Here is a 26,435-nt window from a genome sequence, read left to right on the forward strand (position 1 = left end):
GATGGTTACTTTTTTGCAGCAGTTTGATTTGACCATTGTTGACAAACCAGGTAGAGAAAATGTTGTTGCTGACTTTTTATCTAGATTGGATTTGTCTGCAGATGAGGATGGAACGGTGGATGACCAGATGCCCGATGAACATCTGTTTGCTATTTCAGTACTCTCTCCATGGTTTGTTGATATAGCAAACTACCTTGTTTCAGCACAGTTCCCTCTGCACCTATCTTCAAAAGAGAAGAGCAGAATCATCAGAAAAAGTTCCTCATTTACTTGGATCAGGGGCAATCTATTCAAGCTTGGCCCCGATCAGATCTTAAGGCGTTGTGTAAGGGAGGAGGAAGTCTTTGATATCCTCCTCACTTGTCATGATGGGCCTTGTGGAGGACATTTTGCAGCAAAGAGAACTGCCTTCAAAATCCTGCAGGCAGGCTACTATTGGCCCACACTTCATCAAGATGTCAGAAGATATGTCAGCCAGTGTGACCAATGCCAAAGAATGGGGAAACCGACCCAAAGGGATGAGATGCCTCTGCAACCTCAGGTGACTCTTGAGCCATTTGAGAAGTGGGGTATGGACTTTGTGGGCCCAATCAACCCTCCTTCGAGGCAAAGGTCTTACATCATTGTGTGCACTGACTACCTGACAAAGTGGGCCGAGACCAAAGCAATCAAAGCAGCAACAGAAGAAAAGGTGGCCGAGTTCTTAAGAGAAAACATCTTCTATAAGTTTGGCTATCCAAGAGAGTTGGTCACCGATCAAAGGAGCCAGTTCACCTCCAACCTGGTTGAAGATCTACTAGCTCATCACAAGATCAAGCATAGGACTTCCACCCCCTATCACCCTCAAGCAAATGGGCAGGTGGAAGTCACCAATAGAGCATTAGAAGGGATCTTGACTAAGGTGGTGAGCAACAGTAGAAAGGACTGGGCAGATCGCCTGGTTGAAGCCACATGGGCTTACAACACCACTTGGAAGACCACCACCGGCTTCACACCTTATGAGCTGGTCTATGGGAAGAAAGCTTTGCTGTCCATTGAGTTTGAATACAACACTTTGAGGATGGCAGCTCAGCTGGACCTAGATCTCAGCCATGCACAACAAGAAAGGTTATTGCAGCTGAATGGCCTGGATGAGCACCGAATGCAGGCCCTCCTTCACTCAGAAGTGGTTCAACTTCAGAGAAAGGTGTGGCATGACCAACATCTCCATGACAAGCAATTTCAGCTGGGAGATTGGGCTTTGTTGTATGACTCTAGATACAAATATTTCAAGGGGAAGCTGAGAACCAGATGGCTAGGGCCATATTCAGTGGAAAAATGTCATGACAATAGATCTGTTCTTATTCGGACCATTGATGAGGAAGCCATCCCCATGCTTGTCAATGGGCATCGATTGAAGATCTACAGGAAGCCTCCCTCAAGACAAGAGTCCATCAAAACTATGGAGAAGGCAGTGTTGGTCATAGAGAAGGGTTCTGCCTCTGCTTTGGGCATACCCTGAAGAATCTAAAAATAAATAAATAAATAAATAAATAATAAAGATCCTTGGGTGAAAACCTTTCTGAAGCGCCCAAGGCAGGTGGTAGGGCTGAAAACCTCATGGAGGCGCCCCTATTGTCTTTCAAAAAAAAAACAAAAAAGAGATTGGAAAAAGATCCTTGAGTGAAAACCTCTTTGAGGCGCTTAAGGCAGATGGCAAGGGTGAAAACCTCAATGAGGTGCCCCTGTTATCTTTCAAAAAAAAAAACAAAAAAAAAAACAAAAAAACAAAAGAAAAACAAGGTCAGCAGATTCATTATGTAAAATTGCATGCAGGTGTTCTATGGAGGAGAGGAAGCCTCTCAACCCCAAGCCAAGGGTCCTCATCATGCAGTCAGGACACCTCACCAGCATCTCCTCCAAGAATACTCATTTTCTCCAAGGTATGTGCAATTTTATTACAGCTTGAGTCTTCTACAGGAAGACGCAGATTTTCTACAGGAAGACGCAGATTTTCTACAGGAAGATGCAGAGTTTCTACAGGAAGGTGCATATTTTATACAGGAAGGTGCAGACTCTCTACAGGAACGCAACCTTTCTACAGGAAGCTCTGTATTTCTACAGGAAACTTCTTGTAGGAGCTCAGAACGGGCCAGAATTCATTTCATGAGGAGATCTAATGACTAAGGATCGGTTTGGACGCATGCAAGCCACTGTTGTCACCCTTGCACATTGTTGTTATCTTGTTCCACCATCCTTGTCGACATGCAACAAAGTTACCTGCACCAGCAAAGCAGATCGATGAGTCTCGAGAAAAAGCAAATTGTAAATGAAAAAACGCTAGAGATCTCACACCATGAGCATCCCAGTCATCCAGAAGCTCCGGGAGCGTGATCGTGAGGCCATCCATCGTCGTGCAGCATGCACCCAAGGAGGAAGAATTGTTCCAAGACATCTCGCGGGAGTCCTGTAACAGTTAAGCCTGCTAGAGTGGATACCATTCACCGCACGGGCCATATGAAATGAAACGTGGGCGCATGCAACTAAAGCATTCCATCCATCGTTGGTAACTCGTGAACATGGACCTCCGGGCCTGTGTAAGTTCGCCAGCAGCAGGTAAATCGACTCATCAGCGTCCAAAAGACCAAAACATCGTGTGCAGCCATGCAGGTAAGTGTCTCGACCCTTCCTTCCATCAGATTGCATGAATGTTACTTTGATTGATTGCTAAGTGAAAAGGTGAATGGGTTGAGCGGCCGTATGGCCATTTGGCTGGCCACGTCAGCCAGTTAATGGTCTAGTGGATGTGTGGGTGGTGGCCATGACAAAAAGAATAGCAGCACGCACGTGAGAGCAATCCCGTCGAAAAAACGAGTTTAACCGAAGAGGCGGCGGCAGATCTGCGGGAATTGATGCGGCAGCAAGTGAACACGCAGTTGAATGATGGGATGACGTCACCCAACGATCCGGTGGGGACAGCTCACCCCCGTGCCACGGATTCCGCCGAATTCAAAATCTAATCGGCTAGATTGCACTCATGCATTTATCAACCACCGTTTTGAACTCGAGCGGCTATCCTGATCCTTATGCAGTGTGATACGCTGAGCCTTTGGTTATCAGAACGATCGAGAAGCACACCCAAGGCGCAGACCGACTGCAGTCTCTCCCGAAAATCGCGCGCTGCATTCTACAGGAACGCTGTCATTCTACAGGAACGCTATCATCCTACAGGAACGCAGTTTCTACAGGAAAGCAGGTGCCTCACGTAAAAAGGTGGCCAATTAAAAAGGTAACCTTGAACTCTTCATGCACTGGTTATTAAAGGTGGCAGGATTGTCGTCCACAGTCTGGTCATAGAAAAATGGTGAAATTGTTGTCTGTTGTGCCTATACTGTCATTCTACAGGATGTCGAGTAATTAAACTGTGTTAAGTTCCTCAGGGATAAGTTTTGTGGATTATGTGCATGACATTCTACGCTCTGTCTCAGTAAACCAAATTTCTTCCACAATCACTACCTCTGGTTAAGGAAGCTGTTTTATCATGCCGGGTGGGTTTATTAGACGAGAACCCACTGATTCAACCAAGTTGAGGGAAAACCAGGAAGTGGTAGAGCTCTTCACACGGGTTCAATGGATATCTTTTTGTGACAAGTTGCAGGGTTATGATGATGAAGTGGCAGAAGAATTTTTGCAGGCTCTGAAGCCGAAATCCAAGACACTGGCCACAGTGAACTTCAGAGGTCTAAGCCTCAAGCTCACCCCGCAATATATCAGCCAAATTACTGAACTTTCGATGGGTTTGCCATGGGATAAGGAAGAAAAGAAGTTGAGCCAGCAGGCCAAGAAAGAATTCTTCCCACCGGAGGAGGAATTCTCGGAGGACAAAAATGGGGTGCAAAGAACCAACTTGCTGCCACCATGGAATGAAGTCAGCCTGCAAATCATGAAGTATATAACCTGTTAAGGCCATTTTAGCATCGTGTACGCATATCACTTTCGGTTGCTCACTGAATTGAGGCACCGGATTGATCTTCCTGTAGAACAGAAACTGAGCATTCCTTATTTCCTGTTACAGTCTATAATTGAGTGTGCCACAAAATTAAAAGAAGGCATACCAGATCAGGTAGCCCACCATGGGTTGATCAAACTTCTTGTGGAGGATGCGCTTCATTCATATAAGGTTCCCCTCTCATGGGAATCATTCAGGAATTTGACAAGAGATGGAGACATAAAAATGTTGATTGAAGAAACGGGTTCCTCCAGCAGTGAGGAAAAAGAAGCAGTGGCCGAGGGAAAGAAAGAAAAAGGCCAGAAGACCCCAACCACAGTGTAGAAGAAAGAACAAAAGAAGAAGCAGGAGGAAAAGGATGACAAAGAAAAAGGTGACACACCCATCTTGTCAGCAAGAGAAAAGAGGTTGAAGAGCAGAACGGACAAAGCTAAGGTGGTCCACATCAGCCCAAGTACCTCATCAGCACCTGCAACCAAACCAAAAAGCAAAACCCATGCAGCAAAGCAAGCAAAGGTGGTGACACCCGTGTCTACAGGAAAGCAGAAACGGGCTTCTACAGGAAGCCTGAAAACAGAGAAAGGGACTTCTACAGGAAGCCCAAAATTGGCAAAAGGGTCTTCTACAGGAAGCACGAAAATTACCAAAACAGGGGCTTCTACAGGAAGCCCTGAAAAGGTGAAACCCAAGGAGAAGAAGGTGGACATTCTGGCAAGGGAGGCAGCAGCTGTATTAGCTGGCCTCAGCACGCCACCTAAGCCAAAAGAAAAGAGGAAGAGGGAGACCCCTCTATACTTCAAAGCTCGAAGAAGTGTTAGGATAAAGACGAGCAAGCCACAGCCTCCGTCCAGCAGCCCGATTGTCATCGAAGATACCCCTGCTTCTCCCAAGGAAAAGTCCCCCTCAAGAATAACAGTCACCTACGAGAAAGGGAGTCCAAAGAAAAATACGTGGCAAGAAAGGTTAGACCTGTTGACTGAAAAAACTCGGCTACAGGAAGCTGAAAATGTTCTACAGGACACTCTGGCCCAGCTACAGGAAACGGAGAAGAGGGAAGGAGAAGGACCCTCATCACCACCAAGGGAGGGTGAGGTAGAGCCACCTAAAGAGGTAGAAGAAGTACATATACCAGAGCCTAGCCCTCAGCCTAGTCTGAGTTCCTACTACACCTTTTTAGAGGCAGGCAAAATCATACCGCAGAAATTTACTGTACCCTTATTTTTTGCATTAGAGGAAGAAAGAGTCCGTTCCCACACATGGATGCAGATCGCCAAGTCAAAGGGTGTGGCGTACATAGGCCCTTTACAAGAGCAACTCAAGGAGGTCAGGAGTGAATTCACCATGGCTAAACATGTGGCTAATTGCCAATGTGTGCTTCTACAGGAAGAAAATCAGAAGCTGAGATTGCAGCTACAGGAACTAAGGGCAGGGGTAGGTACATCCTCCAAAGACACCACAAAAGAACAACAAGGCAAAAAGGAGCTGACCACCGGTCTTGAAGAGCCAATGACACTTCTACAGGAAGCAGAACAGCAGGCACAAATTGAAGTGCAAGCTCTAAAAGAACAGTTGCAGCAAAAGGAAGCACAATTGGCCTGCATGGCCAGCTGGGCCATGGAGGCAATACAGTGCAGACAACCTGCAAAATCCTATGGATTGTACTTAAAAGATCAATGGCTGCAGTTCCAAATAAATACCTTGGCACAAAGAGGTATTTCTCAGATCCAAAACCCACAACAATTTTCTAAATTGTGCAGTACTAGTTCGTCAGAAGACAAAGCCAAATTAGCAGAATTCTACCTCCACAATTTGGTTTTGCCTAATGAAGTCTCCTGGGATCCCAATATTGCCTTGGGTGATATGCAATTGATGGCGTTCGCTTCATGGTTGAACCATGAGGATCAAAGAGCAGCTGAAGCAAAATCGGTCATGAACCGAGAATTGAGCGAGCCACTGTTCATTCGAGCAGAACCAGAGGATCCGGTTGCACTCATCTCAGCACACCAACAGTTGTCTACTGATCCCACAGCTTCCCTGAGATTTATGGAGCAACAGGCCCAAGCCATAGCTCATTTTGAAGACATGGAAAGATTGTTAGGAGAAAGTGCTGCCCAAGCATGTACACGCAGATGGAATACCTTGGCACACAGTTTGAAAATCCGAGAGTACCATACCCCAATTCGGATGAGGGAAGCTTTGGCAAGGGTAGAACTTTACAAGAAATCCATGCAAAGCCTCCAGGCCAGCTGGATTGGCCTTAAACTCAGCCCACCACTACTGCTAAGGTTGACTGAAGGCAATACAGAGGAGGATGACAGTGAACAATGGGAAGAGGTGAACAGGAAAGCAGGGTTTCATCTCAGCAAAGAGGACACTACCACAGAGGCTTGGGATGTAAGGGAAGCAGTAAAAGCAATGAAGGATGAAGATTTGGATTAAGCTGCTCAAGGATGAGCAAATATTTTAGCTGGGGGGTGATGATGAGCCCCAAATTTTTGGTACAATTTGGGCTCATATTGGCCTACTTACCTTGTTCAACCATTCATATTTTATCACTTATGCATTCATTTCTTAGTATATTCGTGTTGTTTGTAGGAAGAAGGGCAGGCATTATATCTATGTGGCTAATACATGATGATTTCATGTTTTTGGCATTAAAGAGAGCAAAAGACCACGCAAAAGGAGACAAGGAGACAACAAAGGTGACATTGCGGGTTCATAGGGAGGTTGTCCACGGTCTTGGTGACCTTCCTCGTGATTTTCACCTTAACTCCGAGCTCCAACAGCTCTCCCCACCGAGCTTAAAGGCAGCCAACACGTTCTACAGGATCAGCAGTTTTACAGCAGTTTGACTTTCAGTTGGACAGCCAAGCTCCACGAATGGAGGAAGCCATCTTGATCTTCATTTTGTATAAATATGAAGGCCGTAGCCTTTGTTAGGAGCTTTTTGAACTTTTGGACTGATATTGTAATTTCTGAGCACAGCTCGGTGTTTGTTTTTGTAAGCCAGTTTTGGCATGACATTAGACTCTTGATTATGAATAAAGGCAAGCAGATTTGAATCTAATTCTGAGCTTTTAAGGGAGCTATAGCTCTCAGGTTAGGGCCCAACCTGAGAGCAATAGATCTCCTCTTCTTGTAGTGTTATTTGCCTTTCTTTCCAGCACTTTGTTTCTTTGTTTTGATATGCATTTCAAGAACACAGTCTGCTGATTTGATTTATTTAATAAGATTGAGTAGGATTAGCTTATGGTTAAATCACTTTCAGTTGCTTAGATTAGAATAGGAGGTTTGTAATTCATTGGAGCTCCAAGAAAAGGTTGTTAGTACCTTCACTGCCATCTCTGTTTAGGGATTGGGGTGCAGTCTATACCAACTGCCAAAAAAACACAGTCTTTTTCTACTTTTATGCAAGCTGCAACACAGTTATTTTAATCGTGGATCCTTCCATGCATTTTTCTCTTGAGCCATACTTCTTCATTCCACCTCCATGCACGACTTTTCTTCATGATTTACATTGTTGTTCATTGGTTTAGTAGCACAGGTAGCACTGGTTAATGAATTCTCGTTTTTGGTGCAAGACATAAGTAATTTGTTTTATTTACACTGCTCAATATCATTCCACTTCCTTATTCTTCTTCTTAACCACGCCTAAATCCACCTACTCGACCTCTGTTCACCTCGTTCACCTTCCAACTCTTCCATTGCCCATGTAGCTCCATCTTTTTGACCTTTCGTTGTTTCCATCCTTCTATTCACCAACCAACTCCGTGCACTCTCTCTCCATCTCATTTCTCTGCGCCTGAGTCATCACAAGCTCCATCTCCACCTTACCTATCCACCCATACCACTCCATCACCTCACCATCACCCAAAACTCCCACGGTAGAACATCCTGTAGAAGTTAGCAGATTTCCTATAGAATTCCTTAGTTTCCTGTAGGATCCCCTGCAGACATCCTATAGACGCCTGCAAACTTGGTTGTCGAGCACCTGAATGTTGTAGACCTCTGTGGACTGATGTTAGGGACCCTCTGGGACCTCTCCTAGCCCTCTTGACCTTTCCCAAGCTTTCTCTCCCTTCGCACCACCTCTGCACAGCCAAACCCTAATAAGAAGCAAATTCATAATCACTCCATCCACTTAAGCAAAAATACAAAAACAATGTTCTTTTTCATGGAAGTAGTTTGAGTTCATGCATTTCACATAATTAGAAGTAATGGCATCATTTTCAGACATTTTCACTCTCACTATTGCACCATAGAGGTTAAACTAGTCAGATTAGGGTTTACTAGGGTTTCCATGCTTTGGTTGGCTTTCAGTTCATTTTTGCAAAGTAGATCAATTTCCCTTGAGATAGCCTTCATCCATCATTTAGAAAGCTTCTTCTGAGAGCATATAAAAGTTGGCTTGATCCCTAGCGGACTTGTGCCAGCTGACCAAGTGACAGCTGCGACAAGAGCTAGTACTTGTGCATACAGCACCGTCGCTTCCAAGTTTGTACGAACTACCGGGTTGATAAAATTAGAGATAGGAAGCCCCAGGAGTTGTAGCATTATTGCTACAATACTGGGGCCCACCAGTCACCTGCCAAAAACTATGCCTTGTTTCTTTTAGAAAGATATTTACAATTAAAAATTAAGGCTGTGAAGGCAAGGAAATCTATAGAACTAAAAACTATTGATGATTTTATAAATTGTTGTAAACACCATGGAGTAAAAGTTCAATGATTACTCTGTGAGTTTTATTTACATAATTTTATATTGGAAGGGGAAATGGAGAAGAATCCTAGTCCTTTTGTGGGTGATATACAATTTCAAGCATTTATTTCATTTGTTGTTAACCAATTAAAGTGGCTCAAGGCCCATAACACTTTTTAGAGACACGAAAATGGGTTAGACCTCTGGGTTAGGGGTGAACCAAAAAACCCATTGCAACTGTGGGCTAAGCATAAAAGCCTAATGAAAAAGGAAGGAGTGATTCAAACCCTGGGACCCATCCATAAAGAAATTTTCCAGCAAGGGGTAGAATATTTCCTCTCTATCAAAGACAATTCCTTGGCAGCAGCTAAATTTAGATGGAATACTTCCAATCAGAATATACAAGACAGAGAGCCATTCAATTACAAGAACTTCAAGTTAGCAATAGATTGCCTGGTTACCTATAGTAACCTCATTTTGAGGGAAGGCCCGTATTGGCTTGGTTGTAGATTTTGAAGCCCTATTAGCTGGTATCCTACAGAAGGGTGCAAGGCCATAGATGAGTTGCTTGAAGGGCAGACAGGGCCCATTTTTGAATTTTTAGCTACAAATCATGGTTTTCGACCACTTCATGACAATCCAGCTCCAACCTATTCTTTGATTGCTTTGCATGCCAATTATATGGTTTTCATGAGGCCATGAAAAAGGGTAAGCAAGGGGGTGTGTTGAGCTATGGAAAAGGTATGAATTTTCCATTTATTTCCTTATCTTTTCCTTTTATCATAACTTCTTTTATTCCTAAGATGATAATATATCAAAGAATTATAGCAAAAACTAGGGAGTTATTGATTATTGTGAATTAGTTAATTATTGTATTTTTCCATGCAGAAAATAGAAGAAATGGAAAACTACCATTTTGAAGGAAAAGACAAAATAGAGTAACTGTTGTTCCTTCACTAGGAAGCCATATCTAGACAAGCAGATTAGGATCAGAGCACACAGTTAAGGATAAGGATGGAAAATTGCAGCATTAGCGCAAGAAGATAAAGGGATCAACTAGAGTTAAAGGATGGAGTGTATCCCTCAGGATCTCTTGATCTTGAGGGATCGTTGTTTTACAGTCTATCTAATTTCCTTATTTTATCCACCTGTCCAGTATAAAAGGGATAGCGCTTGTAAAGATTAGGATCGCTTATCATTATTCAAAATTCGCTATTGTATTTCTCTGATCATCTACTCTTGTTGATTAAAACAGAGTACGATTACCTATAACATTTTCACATGATTAATACATAAATCAGCTACTGTTCTATTTGTTTATACTGAAGTAGTCCAGTAGTGCTTCACTGGCGGCTAAGGGCCCGACCCTAGTGGATCCACTTGCTATCTGTACCATTATTTTACAATCGCAGTTGTGTGATGGTTTGGTTTGGTTTTCATTCATTTAAATCTCATTACTTTATTGTTGTTTGTTTCTAGAGTTTATAAATTGTTGTAACTATAACTGAATTGCATTGCCATTCCTTTTCATCATAATAATATTATTACTTTCTACAAACTATATTGTTATGATGTTCATTTCAATTATAATGCTTCACTAGTCATTCCAATAAGCTGATTTTGCTATTCATTACAGATTGTTGTTCATTTCTACTAAATAGAATTGTTGTTCATTTCCTTTCTGCAAGTATTTGGTTTTGCCTTTTAGCATTATTACAGTCAACGTATTCATTCCATTTCTATTGGCAGCATTGTTGATTTAATTTCTTGCTATTTCCAATTAGTTTTTTTAGTGTGGAGTGTAAGATCAACAACTGTAAAGAACATTGGCTATCACTGTCAGAGTTCTCAGATTGAGGATCTTGTTTATGTTTGATTTCATTTACATCAGTTGACAAAGGAAAGAGTTATTGCTACTGCATCCTTGACTGATAATTGTTGTTAATTTCTTAAGTGAATGATTTAGTTTCAGAGCATTGAGTTTCTTTTAAATTACAAGTAGGTTTTATTTCAAGCATCCATTTACTCTTGTATTTGAAGCACTGTACTGCAAATTGGAAAGCATTACTCTTGGATTGAATTTACTACCTCAAACTGAGTACACTATTGAAATAGAAAATCACACCTGGATTGATAATTAATGTAGGATAAATAGGAGTTAAAAAGACACCTTTTATCCCTCAACACTACTCTGCCCAGAAATTGCACAAATATCCTGGGAAACTAGCCCAGCTCCCTTGTAGAAATGTGCATTTCCTCCCAGTAGTTGAGTAGCCTCTTGCATGTGTAGTTGAGTTGACTAGTTCCCTCTGGGACCGACCAAAACCGGTTTGCATGCATGGGCTGCTTCTCCCAAGGCAACATTGAAAGCAATCCCTCGATTTAGGGATCTATTTTTAGTAGCTGTAGGTTGCATGAAAGGATCATCTTGGAAGCCTCCCACCAAGTGTTGCTCTTCCTAGATTTGTGGCATGCGCATAGCAACCTCAATTTTATCAAAAATCATGATTTGAATGCTTCAGAGCTCATTCCTCACATCAACCTAAAGGCTTTGACATCCCACATCACATCTAGGAGTCGTCAGCACTTTCAGCTCATCTGTTTTGGGGTAAGCCCATCTTCCATGACTTACGTTTCATTTCTGGCACTTTTTGTCTTTCGCTTTGTATGAATGTTTTCTGCTTGATTTCAGTGAGTGCTTGTTGTCATTTTTATACATACTAGCTTGTACTAGCACCATTTTAGTTTTCATTAATATCTCACTCATGTCGCATGCATGAAACTGTTTTTCACGAATTGTCATCGATTCAACGACTCGCCTCACCCACATGCATGTTGTTCCATTTTATGAATCTATCATTCACCGTTTGCATGCACGATCATTCACTTATGCTTACACTCAGTATCACCATGCATTCACATTCACATTCGCTTTCAGTTGCCTGTCGGCGAGTCTGGGCAACATTGGCCTGGACTCTGCCTCACCAAGACAACATTGCACAATCCTGAGAGGGAAGGCCCTATCTTCCTCTTAGGAAATGTGCATTTACTCCTAGTAACTATCCTCCAGTCTTGCATTACATGTTTCTGAGGGACAATGATTTCTTTCCTAGAAAATCGCGCAATGCAGTCACTGAGCCTGCAACCATTGCCAACTGAGATTACGCATTGGGAAATTCCAACAGTTAGCAGCTAGACTGGACTGTTCATTGCGCAGTTCCAGTAGTCAATCAGCCTCCCAGCAACCCAAACTATGATTTTCATGGTCTTGGTAGTCAGTCTCTCGACCTCTTGGTGAAGATTGCACAACCTTCATGATCAGTCACACAGGTATGTTGCAAGTCAGTTCTCAAGTTCATTTTGGTTTTCTACTGATAGATTGCTTGTCATGAGTGTTTCCATGTCTCTGAAAGTATTCATCTACCTCTCAACAGTACAGGTACAATGGTTTCCAAGAGAGAAGATTCGAAGACACCATTTAGAGCACTTGGGGATGCAGTCGATCAAGTGTCTATGGACTTGCCTACCCATGAAGACATCAAGTTGTTTGTAGACAAGGAAATCAAGATATGATGGTAGCAGCATCACATCACACAACACCATGAACAACAGCTGAAGGCATATATCGGATGCAATGAATGTAGGAGGAAGGTTATTGACAACACAGAGGCGGAACAAAGTTTCAAGCTTAAGCAAATCCATTGGTGATGAAAGAAAATTTGAAGACTCAGGCTATGAGGTGACGGCATGACACGAAGATAGAGAATGGAACAAAGAATGAGTTGCATGTGTTGAAGCAACAAATCAAGGAAGAACATGAACTATGAAAACAAGCGAATAAGTTGCAGCAAGAACAGGAACAGCAGGGGGCGCAACATGCACTCACAGATGAAACTATGCCTGTACAAGTTATAGATCCATCCCAGCAGCTGGCACAGAGCAAACAAGGTGAGCAGTGTTGTTGATTGCATGCAAGGGAATGAAGTAACATGCATATCGTTGTGCACAGTTATGCGATCTAACCCATTTGGCACACTCACCGAGGCAAAGACAAGAAGCAAGTCCAACTGGAGCGGAGCATGTAGTTGACAGTTGAAGTGCATGACCATCAACACACACTGGAAGATCAACACAGACACTATGCATCAGTGTGTCTATGGTTTGGATGCACCCAAGAAGACCATGCACATGTTAGTAGATGAGTTGGATGGAGGAGCTACACCAATTCACCCAGATGCAATGGATACAAGAGTTTGCTTCAACAAGATGTCACCATGGATCTCATGCACACCATCACAGATGACCAAGATTGGCATCAACTCACCACCTTCACCGTCACAAGAATCTCAAAGAGTTGGTCTCATCACAACAAACTGAGTGTTATTGATGTCTTGCATGGCTTGCTCAAGCCATTTTTTCTCACATGAGCACATGTACATTGTAATGTAATTTCTTGTCAAGTGTAAGTTCAAGTGTTGATAATTGGATCTAACAGCCATAGAGTAGATGAAGATTCATGAGGGTAGACAAACTTTCATAAAGGGGAATGTCAGGGGTCACCCCACCCTTTGCTATAAATAGAACCTCATAACTCATTGTAAAGGCTTTTGTTCAGCCAAGCTTCCGATAAAACTATCTTGGAGAGAGATTGGATAGTATTGTAATGAGCCTTGGCTTCTCCACTGCACAGAGCTACTATATCTCTTTCAAGGAGCAGGCAGTTGTCGCTGTAACATTCCACTATCGTAACTAGTGGTTGGACATGGATGTATTGTATGACTGGGACTTACACTTCTTAATATAACTACATCCAACACATTTCATGCATATGTTGTATTGTATTCTATGTTATCTGGTTTACTCTAAATTATATATGTATTTGTTTTCTTATGCATGCACGTATGGACTATTCTATATAAGTACATAACTATGATAACTTGCTTTCCAACTTTTGATGCATCTTCACTCGTGTGTTCCCTTCCAAGCTGCATACTATTACAGATCTCCAATGGTCGTTCTCACCTCACCCTCAATGTGTTAGAACCTCTCAAGCACCTTCCTTGCCTTACTGCAACTATCACACCCTTGCTACCAATAGAGACATCTTACTTGCCTCTGTGTGAAATCATGGTCAAGGCATTACCATACGACCCACTGTTGGGACTCCTACACCAAATGGTCTAATGTAGGAGAATTCAGCCCAAGGAAAATCATTGTAAATAGTAGACATTGGGGTCATGCATTTTAGGAAATAGTTTTCCTAAGTATCAAGTTAAGGCAATATTTAGGCTTTTGAGTGTGATTTAATTAGATAATGGGAGAATATGTAAATTCATTCAAAAATAAATAAATGAGAAAATGAGTGGTAGAAGTAAATCCAACTCTTAAACAGTTCCATGATTCTAGGAACAAGAGAGAGATTTTAGGCATTAAATGGGAAGCTGATAAGAAGACTTTTCTATTTTAAAATAGAGGAAAAGATGGAATGGATAAAGTCTCAAGGAGACTTATCTACCACATATGTATGCATGCAAAGAGCTTTAGGGCTTTTGTTAGAGGAGTGATCAGATCCTCCAATGATCCAATCCAATGCATTCTTATAAATAAGTGAAACTGTGTGTTCAATAGGAGGAGGCCACTAACAGGAAATCCGGCCTCTGTGTGTGTGTGTGTGCGAGACCGAAAAGTCTCGAATGTAATCATTTCTTTTTATATTAATATAGGTAGAGTTATTTCCTGACTATGTCAAAATATTAAAGTATTCCATGTATGAGTTACTATGAATTCGTAGGTTCTGCAACATATTGCAGGTATAATTCTGAAGGACGAAGAGGGATGGATTGACTCAGAGGAATCACAATGGATTTTGAATACAAGTGAAGATATAGAGGAAGCTCTGGAGGAATGGCGTAACAAGGATGCGCTTAAGAGTTAAGCTTAGAGAAGCTGATCCGTCGAAGGCGGAGTTCTGAAGAACAAGCAGAGAAAGAGAAGCACAATTCAGAAGAATCAAAAGGGGCCATCAAGTCCAATTGGAGCATCAGAGTGGAGCTCTAAAGAGAAGGAGTGAAGTTAAGCCCTAGCAAAAATGAGTTGAGTAGTAGAAGAGTAGAAATTAGAACTTTTGAAGAAGCCGAACTACAAAGAAGAAACTGAAGAAAACGTCGAAAAACTAATTATAGAGAGTCAAGTGGAAAAGTGAAGGATTGACGCTTAACAGCCGTTGGATCATTAAGATCAACAGCTGAGATTAAATTGAAGTGACGAAAAGCCTTTTAAAGTCTTCGGAGTGAGTCATTGAGTTATAGCGATGAGCGATTGCTGATGAAATGAGGACCGTCGGATCAAGTTCCAGATCAACGGTCCAGATCTAATCACAAATCACATATCGGAGCTGGTAAAGGACTGGAAACAGTGGATTAAGAAAGGGTCGATCGCCGACAGTGATAAAGTGAATTGGAGGTATTGGGATATCAGAATCGACGTATGGAGAAGACTTGCAATAATAAAAAGGGCCAATGGGTAGTGGACCCGACGCATTTATAGATGCGGGTTCAATGGATTTGAAGTCTGATATATATGTTTTGGGGTGTTTTCATTTATAAACAGGATAGCGAAGAATAAAGCACCGATAGTGTATTTCTCGGGTTTGTAGGGAAATCACATATTGGGAAATGGAAGGCATATATATGTATGGCCATGGAATATAGCTGATAGCGATTGCGATGAGGTTTAGCCTCGAAATCTGTGTCGAAGCCGTACGTAAAGTGGAAAAGAGTATATTTGCATAAGTTTCCTTTGTAAAGGTATTTACACATCTAGAATGGTTTTATGTGTTAAATATGTATTAGCCAAATATTGAGAGGACTAATTATATATATATATCTATATATATATATATGTATGTATGTATGTATGTATGTATGTATGTATGTCTAACAATGGAGGGATATGAAGAAAAGGCTTCGTTAAGTCTCATATGAAGGTTATAAGAGCGGATAGAGTTCCTGATAGGTCCCTATAATACTAGTGATTACCCCATTACTATTGGGGTTTTATCCCTTATTAATATTGTTGTGCCCCTATTGTCCCCATATTTTTATTACTGTGCCCCATAGAATCCCTCTATTGTTATTTTTGTGGCTTTATATTATTACTATTAGGTCGGCTGGGTTATATTGTGACTCCTTAGACTCCTATATATAAAAAGGAGGTTTTTTCATTTGAAACATCCAAGAATTGTTCATTTATGTAATGTAAAGGAGGTTACCCCCTCGAAGAGGCTGAATTCTAAGGCGTTGATCTATCTTTTCTATCTTTTCTTGAGCTGGTTTCATAACATTTGGTATCAGAGCTTTGGATTCAAGGGTTTCGCTGCTCCAAACAGGTCATCGTGGAATTTTCGATATAAATTTCTTTCTATGACGTTTCAGAAGAAAAAAAAAAGAACCCATTTGAGAAGACATCGCACTGAACCTCCGATCCAAATTTCAAAGCTTTTTGTGCTATATTTGCGGAGATATGATCTGAGGAAGTTGGTATTTTTAGAGACTCCTAAATTACATTCCAAAAAGGTGACCTAGGGAAAATCGTCATAACTTTCTTTCTGAGCATTGGATTGAAATTTCGTAAGAAGTTATAGAAAGAGGACGGACTGTAGTTTCTGGTATATATTTTTCAGAGCCAAAATTTAAAACAGTGACTCGTGGCATGTCATACAAGTTCGCTCTACTGAACTTATCTATAATCAGGTCACTGTGGGAGATTGTGCATAACTCTTTCTTCGAAAATCCAATTTGGATCATACTGGTGTAATTGGAAAGAGGATGTAGAGGGCTAATACAGATCACAATTTCAGAACTAGATGATTTGAAATTACAGAGATACATCAGATTCAATATCAAGCAATTACAAAGTGAAAAAAGGTGTGTAGTTTTTTTAAATTTTTGCATAAGCTTGGTTTGAAAAATTAGTTTGAAGGAATTCAAAGGGCATACTAAAGCATTATTATTGGTAATTTATTCCCCGAGGAAAGAAAATGCAAACACCTAGTAGGCAACCTGAAAGCTCTAGCATGACTCATGAAGAAGAGGAAGAAATGCAACATGATATATCAAAATTCCGAGACCAAGTGCAACAAGTGTCACTTGCACAAAAAGGAATAGAATCTAAGATGGATGGTTTGAAGAAAGATGTAGAAGTTAAGATGGATGGTTTAAAGAAATGGGTAAAAGCTAAGATGGATTGTTTAAAGAAAGGCGTAGAAGCTAAGATGAATGACGTGGAACCTAAGATGGACAATTTGAAGATAGATTTGAAGACAGACATGGAAGAATTGAAGATAAATATGAATAAGTTGCTAAAGGAATGGTCACTAATGGTGAAAGGGTAGTAAATGAAACTCATTATGAGAAAAAAATAAATGTTAATCATGATTCCATAGACTCTAATGCTGGATCGAAGACCCACCATATTCCAAAAATCGATATGAGGAAGTTTGATGACAAGGATCCCGCAACATGGATATTACAGATGGAGCAATTTTTCGATCTCAATAATGTGCAGAACACACAAAAGGTATGTATTACAACTTTATATTTGGAACCAAATCAGTTTGTATGGTATCAATGGCTTTTCTCTCGTAAACAAATTATCACTTGGGCAATTTTTACGGAAGAATTGACAGCACATTATGAGGATACAAAAAGCAACACTTTTTTTAGCCAATTGATAAGTCTCAAACAAAAGGGTTCTGTTAACACCCAGGTTGTTCCCTTTGACTCTAAGGGAATACGGCCGGGGTAACCACTAACCAATCTTTGGATTACAGCTTCTAGCCAAACTGTGATCAGAGAGGGCTCTCTCTTTAATATTTATCTCTGTTTTGTACTGATTTTAGGCTAGCTATAAGTTCAAGGTTTGTTTAAGGTTTTGGTTGGATGATAATTTCAGTCAAGGTGCTTATGCATTTTCCAAAGGGTTCTAGTCCATTGGGCTATGGATTCAGTGGTCCTTTAGTTATTTTGAGGTGCTGAGTGATTTGCTGTAGTGATGCTGCAGAGCCAGATTAGTGTCTGAGAACAACGTTTATAATAGTGATGAAGCGGAGTGTATCCAGTTAATGCAAGGCAGTGAAGAATCTTGCAGTGAACTGCTAAAGAAACATAAGGGGAATATTGTCCTAGAAGCAATTAAGAGTTTCTAGGTAGTATTCATACTTATAGAATCAATATAGACATGAGCAATTAAGAATTCATGTGCATAGTAATCCTGAAGACAAACATTTACAGTAGTAAAAATTGAGTACAAGGTGTAGCGAAACAAGTCCTGCACTATTCTTTCTTTTTACTGCTAGCTTAGTATAAGATGAGTATGATTTTGACAAACATAAGACAATAACAGAGTTTGGAGAAAACTTGTTATTTCATCAGACAGCACAGGAATTCTGCATCAGCACATGGAGCATCATCCAGACATCAAATATTTCAGGAAATCACTGAGCTCATCCAGCCCTTTGTATTAGATAATTCTGAAAGTGTACAATACATTTGTCTCATAGAGAAAATCACCAACCCTTTATGAGTTACTCAGGGGAGTATATATACAAAATTTACATCAAAAATATCAGCGAATGAGTTAATATCTCATTTATGATATGCTAATCTCTGGAATGTAGTAGCTGAAGGAGTGAATGCTGCAGTAATTCCTTAATGCCTCAGCTGTCAAAATAGTCAGAAGATATTTGGACTTTATGGCTGTTAGAGTCGGCTGGAGATGTGCTGTCTGAAACTTGGATAGCTGTCATTGTCTATGTGATGAGTCACTTTTTTAGCTGTTTTAACTGCTGACATTTGTCATGTTATTTGTCTTGTAGTGACCTGGAGCTGGCAGTGGCCGAATGACTGAAGCTACCGTGGCAAAATCTGAAGCATAAATTGCCACCAATCCTCCTTAGGCATTTGATGTCTGCGCATCTTTATCAATGTTTCCTCGGCCTCTGTATGTCTATAAAGATTGGGAGGGGTTTCAAACAGGTGATTTACTTCATTCTCAATGAAGAACAGGCCTCCAAGTTTGTCATATAAGCTCTGTCCTGTGGGAGGCCCTGCTTGTTCAGATGAACTGCCAGATGCAATAATCTGATTTTCAATAGTGGTTGCCATTCTGTTGGCCATTTGATCTGGAGAGATCAGTTTTCCTGCACCACTTAGTAAGCTGGGCAGGCCTTTTGCTTGCAGCATTCCCATTTTAACTTTGTATTCCTCTACATCTGCTTGCATCTCATAGTACTTCCTCTCCACTGTTTGTATATAGTTCCTGAGAGTTAGTACCTTCTTGGTAGAGAGGACAGCCTCTGTTCTGTTGGGAATGCCTATAGCTACCAATTCCTCCCTTTCTTGCCTGTTCAAGAAGTCTATCATTCTGTTTGCCTGCTCTGCTCTATTCCCTAGCACTGTTTTGGCCTTCTGAATTTCTGCTTGAGCTTGGCCCATTAAATCCATCTGCTCATGCATTATTTTTATTGACCTCCATTGCTGTTTGATGGATTGGCCAATTTTGGCCCATAGGATTCTCTTTATGTCGGCCATAGCAGTCTCCAGATTCAGCTCTTTCTCTAAGGCCTTTATCTTTTCTTTTTGGGCCTTTATTTCTCTGCCCTGTTCTGCTACAGTCACTTTGGACTTGTCATACTTGGCATCCAGTTCTGCCAACTTCTCCTTGGCCTTCTTTATTTCATCTGCCTGGAGCTCCATTGCTTTGACGGCCTTGGTCAATTCCTCTATACTTGGGCTGGCATCTGGAGCTTCTGCTGTTCCTGCTGCTTCTGTTGTGGGGGCCACTGCTGCCCCTGAAGTTGCTGCTGTTGTTGAAGTAGTTGGAGGAGCTTGGGAAGTGGATTCTGCCTGTTTATCTTGTAATGCTCCTTCCAGCTCTCTCTCCAATTCCCTGATCCTCTGGTCTTGCTACATTAGGAGGTCCAGTTGGTCCTCAGCCTGTTTTTGCTTTTGAAGTTCTGTTGTTTGAGGGTGCTCTGTGGGCTGCAGCTTCAATCTTTTCTTCAAGGCATTGAGGTCATCATCTTTTTTCTTCATAAGGGCCTTCACACCCTTTGGATCACTAGGATCATGTCCTAGATCAATGATGATCTCCTCAAGAGACTTTATTCTATTATCTTTGGCCAGAGAGGACATTCTCTCAAAGTCCAACTGGGTATTGGTGTTTTTGAGGGACTCTTTCAGCTCATGTGCCATGGTAGCCTTCTCCACCAAGGTTACATAGACCATCTCCCCAGCTTGCTTATGGAGTTCAATCTGGTCCATGGGATGTATATCTCTGGCTAGGACCTCCACCCTTGTCTTTACAAAATCTGCAACTGTCTTAGGCTGCGGCCCTTTGGGCTTAAAGTGGCTGAGGAGCAATTTTTCCTCCTGAATGTCATATACCAACATTAGCCTTTCTTGCTGGGCTGGTGTTGCATCTATGAATTGCTTGTAGACCTCAACCCTTAGCATCTCATTCTGAGCTTTTATTTGTTTGAAAGAAGCCTTGGTGCTCTTAGGCTTCTTTCTTTGTTGGGAAGAAGAGGACACCTCCAAACCGAGCTGTAAAGTTTGCTCCTGCTGAAAGGAGCTTGTACCTGTATGCTGACTGCCCTCCCTGTCTTTTCTTGCACTATCCAAGACATCTTGAGTAATGTCTTCTACCTCTGGGGAGTCTGCTCTTTGCCTTTTGGCTTCTGGCTGGTGGGAGGATCCACTGAGAGGAGTGGACTCTTCTCTATCTCTTTTTGTCCCCCTTTCCTCATGTGCTGGGGTCTGTAAAATTGGAGCAGTTACTGGCTCAGTTTGTGGGGGTGGAATTTGCAGTGCTGGAGCTGCTGGTAGCTCAGTTTGTGGAAGGACAGTTTGCCCTTGCTACTGTTCTTGTTTCCGCTCTTGCTACTGCTCACCTGAAGGGACAGACTTTTCTTTCATTGTTTGTTCTTCTGCACCCATTATCCCTTTTCCTTTATCTAACACTAGTGCTGCTGTGGAAGATGCCTTTATTACTGGTGCAGTCCTTGAGGCTGAGGTCCCTTCTCCCACTGAATAAGGCGGTCTGAAAGGTACCTGCTGCACATAGTCTAGGTCAATAGTTTTTTCAAGCTCCTTCACATTCTTTAGCATTGTCTCTTCCTCAGTTAGATTTTCAACTAGAGTATCCATCTGCCATTCTTGCAGGTTGGCATATTTTTCAATGTGTGGGTACTGGCAATGCTTAATGCCTATAAGCCTATACTTGTTTCTCCTAGCAGTGATGAAACCTTCAGGGTCATAATGGACCCACCGAAAACTATAGGACAGCTTGTATTTATCCTTAAGGATTAGGTCTGCATCTTCCCACCCTTCTTTCTTGTTCATGATGAAGGGGCCCAACTGGTGTTTGAACTTGAGGTGGGCCTTCTTTTTGGCGCTGTGAAAATGGGTGAGGTCGGACTGAATCAACTGCCTGTAATACTCCAAGGCAAATAACCTCATAGGTACATATTTTGGGAGCCTGTATGGACAGAGCTCACAGCCATAGATCCTAATGATAGTATGGTTCTCATATAGGTACCAGTCACCTATTTTATAATTTTTGGAAAGCTGCAGAGATTTATTTATCTCATTTGATATTCTGGGAGGAGGGGACCTCATCAACAGGCAAGAGACTGGGTATACAAATTGGTCAACAAATTCACAGTAGGTGTAAGGTGAATTTGTGACTTTGTGATAGACAGAGGTCCAGAAGATGACAGATCTTCTTTCCCCTCTGTGATCCAGCTTTTCGATGTAGCATGGGAAGGCTTCACAATGATAGTACATGAACAGGTGGTAAATATAGGACGAGTACTTGAAGACCCCCTGTCTGTCCACTCTGCTCAACTGATCATGGATCTTGTTAGCTATGAACTTAGCAAAGTTATATTTGCGGGCAGGGGGTTGGCATGGGCTGTAAGCAGATAGCAATACCAGCATTGTTTTATCCACATGCTCACTGTTTTTGTATCCCAACACATAGGCAATCATGTCCAGTAAAAGCCTGCCTACATCATTGAAATGGACATCCAGGTAGGGAGGTGGCCCTGTAGGCTGGCACTCAGGTCTCATGAATGTCCTGGTGACCTTTTGAATCTCCTCACTGGTCATCTTCTCACCAGTGTCCAGCAAATAGTTCATGGAAAATGGGATTAGCAACTCTGTATGATCAAAATGTAACATTTTATTGATGGACTCAGCATTAATGTAAAAAAGGATCCTCCCAGATGGAGTGCTAATAGCTCTGTGCTGCACATCATAGTTTTCAGCACATAGGTGAATGATTTCAGGGAAGACATTTACAGCTGGGAGACAATAGTATGGTAGGTTTGACTCCCATATCCCATGTGTACCATGACCATCCTTATAGTCCTCTCTTAGTTGACAGAAGGTCTGCAAGAAGTCCCTGTTACCCTCAAAGTCTTCAATGAGATAGTCCTTGTCAGCAAATGCCAAGGCCTCCAGCTCTTTATTTGGTGGATTTAATGGAGCCACACTGAGGGATGAGGATGCGGAAGCAGCCATTGTAAAACTTGATTTTGAAATAAGGTGATGGCAATGGTTTGCAAAGTTCTTTAAGAGCTTAAGTAATAGGCCAACTGTAGACCAAGTCTGAAGTGTTTTTCCCAGTGGAAAATGTAGGCTGGTTTCTGTAGTTTGCTGCAAATTCACAGGGATGTGAACTGCTAAGGTAAGTTGTAGAGGGTATGAGGTCTCCTTTGGTAGCAATTGCAGCTGGCCTGTACTCGGCAAAAGGGAACAATGCCGAGCACCTTGAGGAAAATTTTATGGTTATGGCCCGCGGAACGACTGTTTTAATGTCAATTTTTAGTTCTGGGGGCAATGCAGGTTACTTTATCTGACTCTTAGTTAGCAGACAGAGTTAGACTGTGGATTTTGACCAGTCTTCAATGGTGAATTTACAGAGAAATGGAATGCATGGGCAAAATGGGGAAATCTGGTGAAATACCTGGAAAAAACGTTTGACAGGCCTGCGGGCCGAACTGTGCAGGCTCAATGTAGCTGAATCCTTGACTTGTAGCGGTCTGAATCTTGAATTTGATGGCTGGAAACGAATTTTCGCGGCAGCTGGTTGACAACGGCTACGTCGTTTGTGCGTGAAAATGACCGCAAACGGCTAATTTGGTCGTTTATAACGACAAATTTGGAAAAAACATGCTATTGGCGCTTTTCCACCTATGACGTCAGCATGACGTCATGGTGGGGCCCGGGTACGGAGGTGACGTGGCTGCTGAGGTGTAGGCCAGGGTGGCAGGACACGGTGGCGGGTAGATGCGGTGGTAGGGCTACGTGGAGGGCCACGGGACGCGGGGGCGGGCCGAAGCGACATGATGTCAGGCTGACGTGAGGGTGACGTGCGCCGGATGGGTGGTAATGGGGAGGCAGTAAGCGGGTTCCCCGCACCACCTTTGGGCCCAAGGCGGTATCGGGGAGGGGACTCCGAACAACCCCATCGCCTGCCACGCGTCCCTGTACGGGGCGGAAAAACATTTTCCCCGGACGCTAAAGGTCGGCAGATCCGGGCCCAAAAATACCCGCCCACCGTTAGATCATGGGTGGCGGAAGATCAACGGCTGGCGGGCCCTCTGACGGATCGTGCAAGTTGGGGGGAACCCGCTGGCCTATTAAAATATTCATTTTAATATTTTTAGGCGGAAAACATTAGAGTTGAGGGTTTTTGATGTGTTTTTGGGGATTTTTGGGTTTTTCAAGGGTTTTATAAGGGAAAAGAGGTTTTTAGGAGCGGATTTAGCAGGGGGAAAGGGGTTTTCTGTGTTTTTGTTTTTGAACAGAGGGAAGGTGAGGGCTTAGGGGAATGGTTGTTGCTCATAACCAGAGGTTAGAGCAGCCCCAAGACAGGGTTGACCACAGCCCCTGGTGGACTAAAGTCTCCTTAAACAACTTATTTGGCTATAATGCCAAGGGGAGGGATACTTATACTATGTTTGGGGTTTATACACCATGGTGCTATACTAGTAGGGAAAAGGGTAACATAGGGGAATTATATAATAGAGTTAGGGTTAATATGGATGAAAGGAGTGGAGGGGGGGAGATAATACTAAGTTTATTTGAAAATAACTTAGCTTAGGGAGTAGATCAAAATGAAAAGACTTTTAGACAAGAAATGTGGCTTCTAATAGGACTAAGAACCACCATAAAACCTCAGATCTTTTCATCAATCTCCATGAAGGGATGTTAGTAATAAGAGTTAAAGGGGGAAATTGGGAAGTTAGACATGCTTCCTTTCTTTGCTGCACCCTGATGGAGAAGAGGAGCTTCTCAACCATTGATTTTTCTTTGTGGACATTTCAGCACACACCTTTTTGCAAGGAATGATATTTCTGCAACCCCAACTGCCTACCCATCTACTTGCCTAGCATTTTTTGTTTCTTCTTGGAGGGTGCACTTGGATTTGCAGACCCTTATTTGCCTTTTCTTTTCATTGGCTTTTCTTTTGATCATCTATCTAAGACTGCCCTTATTTCTTCCAAGGCCCCAGATTAAGCAGTTGGGAACCTTAATTCTCTACCTAACTACCTTTGTCTGCCAAGATTAAACTGTTTGGACAGACTTCTTTCTCTATTCTGCAACTGAAAATTTAAAACATGGCATGATCCAGATTAGGCTGTTGGATCACCCATTGAGAAGTATAACATCACTAATAAAATGCACATGTGTGCCTTCCATCAGAATATGAGATCTTTGCCTTGCCAAAGTAGATCATATTGGCATTTCCCAAGCCAATCATGAAAAATGAAACCTATTGGTATAGGTAGCTAACAATGGCTCCACTTGGGGATGGTTTTCTTCTTGAAAGACCAAGAACAACAAGTCAGAATGCCTTGGTCATTGATCTGTTTTTACCAAAACTTGTAAGTTCTCTTCTTGTAGTTTCAAAATTCGGAGGCCACAACCTCTGTGGAATTTCTGAGACACTAAGCCCCCTTCTGCTTATTTACAGCAGCATTCTCAAAATGAACTATTTACATGCTGAAAAGAAAAGATATATACAACTGTCTTATGTACAGAAGGGAAGACCCTGTTATGTGGATGAAAAGTGATCAAAATAGTGTTTCAACATCCTGCCATTTACAGGACCTTCACCTAGGTCGGTGCCATCCAAATTCTCCAAAAAATAAGTGTTATTTCCTTGTAATGCTTGAATGACAAAAGGTCTTGTCCAAAGGGAATCAAATTTGCCATGTTTTCCTTTATCTTCTCTTCTTGAATCCCACTTGAGCACCTTGTTCCCTATGAAAAAGTCTTCAGCTTTGGTTCTTCTGTCAAAGGATTTCTTCAGCTTCTCTTGAAGGATTTGGACTCTGTTATACACTTGATCTCTAGTTTGCTGCAGACATATAATTTGATTCACCCTCCTTTGCATATCATTGGGCTCAGCTTGACTCTCTTGCAGTAGTTTCATGACAGGAACCCCTAGTGAAGAAGGAAATTTGGCTTCTAGTCCATAGACTAACTCATATGGGCTGACCCCAATGGACCTCTTGGTTGTTAGCCTATCTGCCAATAAGGCATTCACTAGTTTCTTATGCCAATTCTTCTTGTTTTCTTCCAAGACTTTCTTTATGATGTTCACTAGGCTTTTATTTGATGATTCAGCTAGGCCATTCCCTTTAGGGTAGTAAGCAGTGGAGTGGCCCAAAGTAATCTGAAATTTGTGGCAGAAGTTGACCATCTTCTTGGATCTGAAAGCAGCAGCATTGTCTGTTATTATCTTGTTGGGGCAGCCAAATCTAGATAGTATGTTATTCTCCAAGAACTGAATAATTGTTGAATCATTTGCCTGTCTGCATGGAATGGCCTCAACCCATTTGGTAAAGTAGTCTGTGGCTGTGAGGATCCATCTATGTTGGCCTGAAGATGAGGGATGAATTTCTCCAATGAAATCCAAGCCCCATTGCTGAAAAGGTCTTTCTGTTGCAATAGGCCTCAAGGGAAGTGGCATCAACTTTCTTTTTCCCTCAAATATTTGACATTTATGGCATGAGGTAGTAAAATTCTTAACATCAGAGAACAAAGTGGGCCAATAGTAACCAGCCTTGAGTATTTTATCCATAGTGGACTTCCAATACAAGTGTCCACCACAGTCACCTGCATGAAATTCTTCCTTGATCTTGTTAGTCTCATTTTCAATCAAGCAGTTCAATAAGATACCCTCATGGTTTTTCCAAAGCAAATTGCCATTCATAACACAGAATCTTGAGGCTTTCATTTTCACAAACCTACACTTAGTTCTGGACAGTCCTGGGGGAGCACACAGGTTTTGTAACACATAGCAGATATCAGAATACCAGGGGGATTGTTCAAAGGCTACATTGATCTTTGGAGTCGCCAGCTCCGGTTCACTGTCCAGTTGATTGATGTCCAAGGCTTGGAAATTTGTTTCAGACATTAATTTGGCCAAGCCCTGCCCTTTTATCAGTTTTGTAGGTTTTATTTCAATATCAAATTCCAAAATGTTGGCAATCCATTTTCCTCTTCTACCTTCCAGGTTCTCTTGAGTAAGTATGTCTTTCACAATTGGGCTTGGTACATAGGCTATAACATGGGAGTACAGGATGTAGATCCTAAAGTCTTTAATAGCTTTGACCAAGGCATATGCTTGCTTTTCCATGATCTGGTATTTCAGGGGTGCATCTCTAAGAGCTTTA

Source organism: Pinus tabuliformis, chromosome 1_2 (genome assembly GCF_031772625.1).
Source record: "Pinus tabuliformis cultivar Carrire ecotype Pingquan chromosome 1_2, CPIR1, whole genome shotgun sequence".
Classification (NCBI taxonomy): domain Eukaryota; kingdom Viridiplantae; phylum Streptophyta; class Pinopsida; order Pinales; family Pinaceae; genus Pinus; species Pinus tabuliformis.